The sequence below is a fragment of the Rhinopithecus bieti genome, unplaced genomic scaffold (genome assembly GCF_001698545.2).
Source record: "Rhinopithecus bieti isolate Rb0 unplaced genomic scaffold, ASM169854v2 scaffold_15776, whole genome shotgun sequence".
NCBI classification, from domain to species: domain Eukaryota; kingdom Metazoa; phylum Chordata; class Mammalia; order Primates; family Cercopithecidae; genus Rhinopithecus; species Rhinopithecus bieti.
The window spans coordinates 2,550,725-2,558,757 of NW_016808836.1; positions in this window are offsets into that span (position 1 = coordinate 2,550,725).

Below are 8,033 nucleotides of genomic sequence, written 5' to 3' on the forward strand. Positions count from 1 at the left end.
CTCCTCTCTCTCTCTCTCCTCTCTCTCTCTCCTCTCTCTCACCTTCTCCTGGCTCCATGTTGTCTCAGGCCTTCTCCATGAGCTGGTTTGGGCTCCCTCACATCATGGCAGCCTCTGGGCAGTTGGACTCATATAGCAGCTTCGGTCTCCAGTACAAGCGTTTTTATGAAAGTGGCAGCCTCGACCAGGTGCGGTTGCTTATGCCTGTAATCCCAGCATTTTGGGAGCTTGAGGCAGGCGGATCACCTGAGTTCGGAAGTTCAAGACCTAGATGTAAGGGGAGCTTACACAAATTCCACTTCCCAATGGAAGGGGTATCAAGGTTCTAGAGGAATATATGGGCTGGCAAACATTGTTGCAACCATCTTTGGAAGTTACATCTAGCTTTTCCTGGTACTGATTTAAGACCCACCTCTATTCAGCCTGTGCCCAATAACATCCACCTGGGCACAACTCCAACTCCCTGTTCTAAACGGAAATAGTTAATTGAGAAATCTCAATCCCTTTGGATCAAAAACATGACGGTTTCCGTTTGTTTTGCAGTGACTGCTCTCTACCTGCTATCTATTGTTTTCCAAGACTGTGATCCAAACTCACAGCATCGAAGACTATGTCTTTTTTTTATTTATTTATTGTTTTCGAGACAGGGTCTCACTCTGTCGCCCAGACGGGAGTGCCGTGGCGTGATCTCCACTCACTGCAACCTCTGTCTCCCAGGCTCAAGCCATTCTCCTGCCTTAGCCTCCTGGGTAGCTGAGATTACAGGTGCACACCACTACTGCCTGGCTAATTTTTGTATTTTCAATCGAGACGGGGTTTCACCATGTTGGCCAGGCTGGTCTTGAACTCCTGACCTCAAATGATCCACCCACCTCAGCCTCACAAAGTGCTGGGATTACAGGCTTGAGCCACCGCGCCAGGCTGACCTCAAATGATCCACCCACCTCGGCCTCACAAAGTGCTGGGATTACAGGCGTGAGCCACCGCGCCAGGCTGGTGGTCATTCTTAAACTGTTGATTTTTCCCCTTCCCACCTGTTCCCCTCCACGATCACAATCTTCCCAGTCTCAAAAATGTCTCTACCTGGGACCTTAAGCCAGAAACCCAGGCAATGTGGAGGCACTTCCTCTCCTCATTCCACATATGCCTCTCATGGACAATTCCTGCTTTCCTCTAAAGCAGATGCTTACCTCACCCCCTACCCCCACCCTTCTATTTAGAAAATTTCTAAACATGCGAAAGAGTTGCAAGAAAAGTAGAAGATATAATTATCAGGCCTCTGAGCCCAAGCCAAGCCATCACATCCCCTATGACTTGCACATATACGCCCAGATGACCTGAAGTAACTGAAGAATCACAAAATAAGTGAACATGCCCTGCCCTGCCTTAACTGATGACAAAAGAAGTGAAAATGGCCGGTTCTTGCTGTAAGCGATGACATTATCTTGTGAAATTCCTTTTCCTGGCTCATCCTGGCTCAAAAAGCTCCCCCACTGAGCACCTTGTGAGCCCTACTCCTGCCTGCCAGAGAACAAACCCCCTTTTGACTGTCATTTTCCTTTACCTACCCAAATCCTATAAAACGGCCCCACCCTTATCTCCCTTCCCTCTTTTCGGACTCAGCCCGCCTGCACCCAGGTGATTAAAAAGCTTTATTGCTCACACAAAGCCTGTTTGGTGGTCTCTTCACATGGACACGCATGACAATAATAACATACCATGGATATGGATTCACCAAGTTTTTGTGGTTTTTTGTTTGTCTGTTTTTGTTTTGAGACAGAGTCTTGCTCCATCGCCCAGGCTGGAGTGCAATGGTGTGATCTCACTGCAACCTCTGCCTCCCAGGTTCAAGCAATTCTCCCTGCTTCAGCCTCCCAAGTAGCTGGGATTACAGGCACCCACCACCATGCCCGGCTAATTTTTGTATTTTTCAGTAGAGATAGGGTTTTGTCATGTTGGCCAGCTGGTCTTGACCTCCTGACCTCAGATGATCTGCCAGCTTTGGCCTCCCAAAGTGCTGGGATTATAGGCGTGGACCACCACACCTGGCCTTTTGTGTTTTTGTGTGTGTTGTGTATGTGTGTGTGTGTGTGTGTTTATGAGATGGGGTTTCACTCTGTTGCCCAGGCTGGAGTGCAGTGGTGTAATCACAGCTCACTACAGCTTCAACCTGCAAGGCTCAAGTGATACTCCCACCTAAGCCTCTTGAGTAGCTGAGACTGCAGGCACCCACCACCACACCCAGCTAATTTTTGTAAAGATGGGTTTTCACCATGTTGCCCAGGCTGGTCTCAAACTCCTGGGCTCAAGTGATTCCCCCCACCTTGGCCTCTCAAAGTGCTGGGATTACAAACATGAGCCACTGTACTGGGCGTATTTCTTTGTGTCTTAAGAGGCAGGGTTTTTTTTCTGTTGCCCAGGCTGGAGTACAATGATTCGATCATAGCTCACTGCAGCCTCAAACTCCTAGGCACGGGAGATCCTCCTGCATCAGCCTCCTGAGTAGCCCAGACTACAGGTGTGTGCCACTATACCTACTTAATGAAAAGAATTTTTTTGTAGACATGAGTTCTTGCTATGTTGCCTAGGCTGGTCTGGCACCTCCAGCCTCAGGCAATCCCCTTGCTTCAGCCTTTCAAAGCAGTGGGGTTATAGGCATGAACCATCTGGCCTGGTCTCACTCTCACTCTTTCTCTTTCTACATCTACATTGAGCTGTAGATATCTACATACTATAGATATCTAAAAGTTATGTAAATGTCTACTTAAGCTTATAGGCATGAGCTACAAATTGCTATTGTATTATGAGGGGAATTCAAAAAGTTCATGGAGAATGGAATTAAAAGATAAAAATTAAAAAAAAAAATATTTCTCACCATAAACTCCATCAACGTCAAAGTCAAGACACTTTTGTAAACCATTATACCAGCCATTTAGTTTATCCCTAAATAACTGAGGGTCCCAGGAATTTAACCACATCAGTGTAGCCTTTTTACCCTTTTCTTTTCTTTTTTTTGAGATGGAATTTCACTCTGTTGCCTGGGCTGGAGTGCAGTGGTGCGATCTTGGCTCATTACAACCTCTGCGTCCCAGGTTCAAGCCCTTCTCCTGCCTCAGCCTTCTGAGTAGCTGGGACTACAGGCATGCACCACCACGCCTGGCTCATTTTTTTTTTTTTTTTTTTAGTAGAGACGAGGTTTTGCCAAGTTGGCTGGGCTGGTCTCAAACTCCTGACTTCAGATGATCTGCCCGCCTCCGCCTCCCAAAGTGCTGTCATTACAGTTGTGAGCCACTGCACCAGGCCGTTTTTGTTGTTGTTCTTGTTGTCCAGGCTGGAGTGGAGTGGCATGATCTCAGCTCACCACAACTTCCGCCTCCTGGATTCAAGTGATTCTCCTGCCTCAGCCTCCTGACTAGCTGGGCTTACAGGCATGAGCTACCACAACTGGCTGATTTTTGTATTTTTTTTAGTAGAGACAGGGTTTTGCCATGTTAGTCAGCCTGGTCTTGAACTCCCGACCTCGGGTGATCTGCTCTCCTTGGCCTCCCAAAATGCTAGGATTACAGGTGTGAGCCACTGCGTGCAGCCCAGTCTTTTTACATTCTTAACTGAAGAAAAATGGGTGCCCTTCAAAGATTTTTTTTTTTTTTTTTTTTTGAGATGGAGTCTCCCTCTGTTGCCCAGGCTGGAGTGCAGCTGCCCGATCNTTTTGAGATGGAGTCTCCCTCTGTTGCCCAGGCTGGAGTGCAGCTGCCCGATCTCAGCTCACTGCAAGCTCCACCTCCCGGGTTCACGCCATTCTCCTGCCTCAGCCTCCCGAGTAGCTGGGACTACAGGCGCCCGCCACCGCGCCTGGCTAGTTTTTTGTATTTTTGAGTAGAGACGGGGTTTCACCGTCTTAGCCAGGATGGTCTCGATCTCCTGACCTCATGATCCACCCGTCTTGGCCTCCCAAAGTGCTGGGATTACAGGCTTGAGCCCCTTCAAAGATTTTAAGATTAGGAAACAAAAAGTCAGAAGGAGCCAGATCAGGACTGCCAAGTGGATGCCTAATAATTTGCCGTCAAAACTTGTAAAATGGCTCGTTTGATGAGCGGAATGAGCGGGAGCGTAGTCATGCTGGAGAAGAACTTTCTGGTGAAGCTTCCCAGGCTTATTTCTGCTAAAGCTTTGGCTTTCTCAAAACACTCTCATAATAAGGAGATCTTATTGTTCTTTGACGCTCCAGAAAGTCAACAAGCAAAATGCCTTGAGCATCCCCGAAAACTGTTGCCATGACCTTTGCTCTTGACCAATGTGCTTTTGCCTTGGCTGGATCACTTCCCCCTCTTGACAGCCATTCTTTGATTAGGATTTGTCTTCAGGATTGCACCAGTGAAACCATGTATCATTTCCTGTTACAATCGTTCAAAGAAATGCATTAAGATCTGGATCTCACTTGTTTAGCATGTCCATGGAAAGCTCTGCTCTTCTCTGCAGCTGACCTGGGTGCGACCGTTTTGGCACCCATCCGAGTGGAAAGTTTGTTCAGCTTTAATTTCAGTCAGAATTGTGTAAGCTGAGGCCAGGCGAGGTGGCTCAAGCCAGTAATTCCAGCATTTCGGGAGAATGAGGCAGGAGGATCACTTGCATCCAGGAGTTCAAGACTGGCCCGGGCAACCTAATGAGACCCTCATCTCTACAAAAAAATACAAAACCTTAGCTGAGCGTGGTGGTGCGCAATTGTAGTTCTAGCTACTTTGGAGGCTGAAGTGGGAGGATTGCTGAAACCCAGGAAGTCGAGGCTGCAGTGAGCCACAATCTTGCCACTGTACTCAGCCTGGGCAACAGTGCGAGAACCCTGTCAGAAAGAAAGAAAAGAGAAGAGAAGAGAAGAGAAGAAAAGAGAAGAGAAGAGAAGAAAAGAAAGAAAGAAAGAAAGAAAGGGAGGGAGGGAGGAAGAAAGAGAGAAAGAGAGAGAAAGAAAGAAGGAAGGAAGGAAGGAAGGAAGGAGAGAAAGAAAGAAAAAAGAAAGAAAGAAAGAAAGAAAGAAAGAAAGAAAGAAAGAAAGAAAGAAAGAAAGAGATTTGTGTAAGCTGAACCAATTGAGATGTCTATGGTGTTGGCTATTGTTTCTGCTGTTAACTCTAAGTCCTCTTTAATTAGGGCATGAACAAATTTAATTTTTTTCCAGAAAAATTGATGTGGATGGTATGCCACAGTAGATTTCATCTTCAGCATGACCCAGGCTGGAGTGCAGTGGTACAGTCACAGCTCACTGCAGCCTCTACCTCCCAGACTCAAGTGATCCTCCCACCTCAGCCTCCTGAGTAGCTGGAACTACAAGTGTGCACCACCATGCCCAGATAATTTATCTATTTTTTGTACAGATGGGGTTTCACCATGTTGCTTAGGCTGGTTTCACATTCCTGAGCTCCAATGATCTGCTGGCCTCAGCCTCCTACAGTATTGGGATTACAGGCGTGAACCACCACGCCTGACCTTGTCCCTTCTTAAAACGAGTTATCCATTTGTAAATGGCTGATATCTCTGGGGCACTGTCAAGTTTTTGTAAAACATCAATGATTTCATCATTCTTCCACCCAAACTTCACCATCAGTTTGATGCTTGTTCTTGCTTCAATTTTAGAATTCATGTTGCTCTGATAGGAGCTCTTTTCTTTCTTTTTTTTTTTTTTTTAGACGGAGTCTTGCTCTGTCGCCCGGGCTAGAGTACAGTGGCCGGATCTCAGCTCACTGCAAGCTCCGCCTCCCGGGTTTACGCCATTCTCCTGCCTCAGCCTCCGGAGTAGGTGGGACTACAGGCGCCCGCCACCTCGCCCGGCTAGTTTTTTTGTATTTTTAGTAGAGACGGGGTTTCACCGTGTTAGCCAGGATGGTCTCGATCTCCTGACCTTGACCTTGTAATCCGCCCGCCTCGGCCTCCCAAAGTGCTGGGATTACAGGCTTGAGCCACCGCGCCCGGCCCTTCCTGCCTTAGCAAACTCTTGGCGGGGCTGCAGCCCAGGCGCCGCGAGCGCAGGGCCACGAGGGGGCGCTGCTCCACCACGCTAGGGGAACGTCCCCGGCAACCACGTGGCCCCGCAGGTGCTGGAGGTCGGCGAGCGCGCCGCGAGGGTGGATGGGGTAGGTTACAGCCAGGGAACCCGGGGTGGCGCGTGACCCTGCGCAGGGCAGTGGAAGCGGCGGGCCCCAGGGAGCATGAGACGCTGCCCTCCGTGGGGTGGTCCCAGCGCTGTGCAGCGAGGGGCCAGGGCTGTCCTCGGTCCCGCGCGGGCGGCTCCCAGAGAAACTGCGGTCTCCTGGGGGCGGAGCTTTAAAAAAAAAAAAAAACCAGGAAGCGGGGTGGGGGCGCCCGGCTCTGTCACCCGTGGAATGCATCAAAATAGCCCGCGCGGCCGAGGGCGGTTCCGGGAGAGGAGGCGGCCGCACGGGGCGGGGCTTCAGCGGAGGGCGGAGCTTCCCAAAGAACGGAAGAGAGGAGTGCAGAACCGGTCCCAGGGGGACGTCCTCCTGTTCCCCCAAAATGACCTAGATAGGCGTTTGTGTGGGATGGGGTTCCCGGGTAGGGCGGGGCTTTCAGTGCGGTGTCCCGGGTCTATTCTGAGCGGGCCGAAACCTGGGGAAGTGGGAGTGGGCGGTTGATCCGGGTTCCAGGGCCTCTTTGGAGCGAAAAGCTCCATGGAGAGCCAGAATCTCCAGCCTGCGCGTGGGAGGGAAGATGGGAAATGGGCCAAGAGGAGCCTGTGGGAGGTCCTCCCCGGGACGGCCCTCTTCCATCTACATCCGCGGGGACCGTTGTGGGGGCAGGTCTGAGAAAGGCTGCTCTGGGCGCAGGGAAGGGTGGTTGAATGAAGAGATCAGTCAGGGACGGGGTGGGGGTGCCTTGACTGTGTCCCAGATTTGCGGCGTGCTTCTGACCTCAGTTCCCTATCCTTCCAGTTGCTCAAATCCTCTCTGTCCCAGTCCTAGGCCGTTTCTGCCCCTCTCATTTCCTAGTGGTTTGCAGAGGGGAACCACTAAGGCTGCCTCTTCTGTGCCTGGCCCTGTGTTGGCACGGGGAAGTGACTGAGACGCCCCAGACCCCCTTCTCCCTCACAGACCAGTGAGTCAGATAGACCTGACACCAGTAGTGACAGCCCGAATGCGTCATTGAGAGGACGGGGGGCGGGGGAGGAGGCACAGGCAGATGGGTCAGGGCTGGGGTAGGGGAGGACAGGGGCCTGTAGGATCCAAGGGGAGAGTGGATACTGCTGACTCAGTCTGCGGGGGTTGAAGAGCTGTCTAAACTTAGACCAAAAAGATAGGATGGGGCCCGGACACCTGGCTCCTGCCTGTAATCCCAGCACTTCGGGAGGCAGAGACAGGAGGATCACTTGAGGCCGGGAGTTCCAGACCAGATTGGACAACATAGCGAGACCTGCATCTCTACAAAATAATTTAAAAATCAGTTGGGCATAGTGGTGCAGGCCTGTAGTCCCAGCTACTCAGGAGGCTGAGGTGGGAAGATTGGTTGCGCCCAGGAATTCAAGGCTGCAATGAGCTATGATTGCCCCACTGCACTCCAGCCTGGGTGATGGAGTGAGACCCTTGTCTTTAAAATAATGATAGCAAAAATACTGGGCTGGGTGCAGTGGCTCACGCCTGTAATCCCAACACTTTGGGAAGCCGAGGTGGGCAAATCACTGAGGTCAGGAGTTCCAGACCAGCCTGGCCAACATGGTGAAACCCAATCTCCACTAAAAATACAAAAATTAGCTGGGTGTGGTGGCAGGCGCCTGTAGTTCCAGCTGCTTGGGAGGCTGAGGCAGGAGAATCGCTTGAGCCCAGGAGGTGGAGGCTGCAATGAGATCGCACCACTGCTCTCCAGCCCGGGCGACAGAGTGAGACTCCATCTCAAAAAATAAATAAATCCTTCACGCCTGTAATCTCAGGACTTCGGGAGGCCGAGACGGGCGGATCACGAGGTCAGGAGATCAAGACCATCCTGGCTAACACGGTGAAACCCTGTCTCTACTAAAAATACAAAAAAAA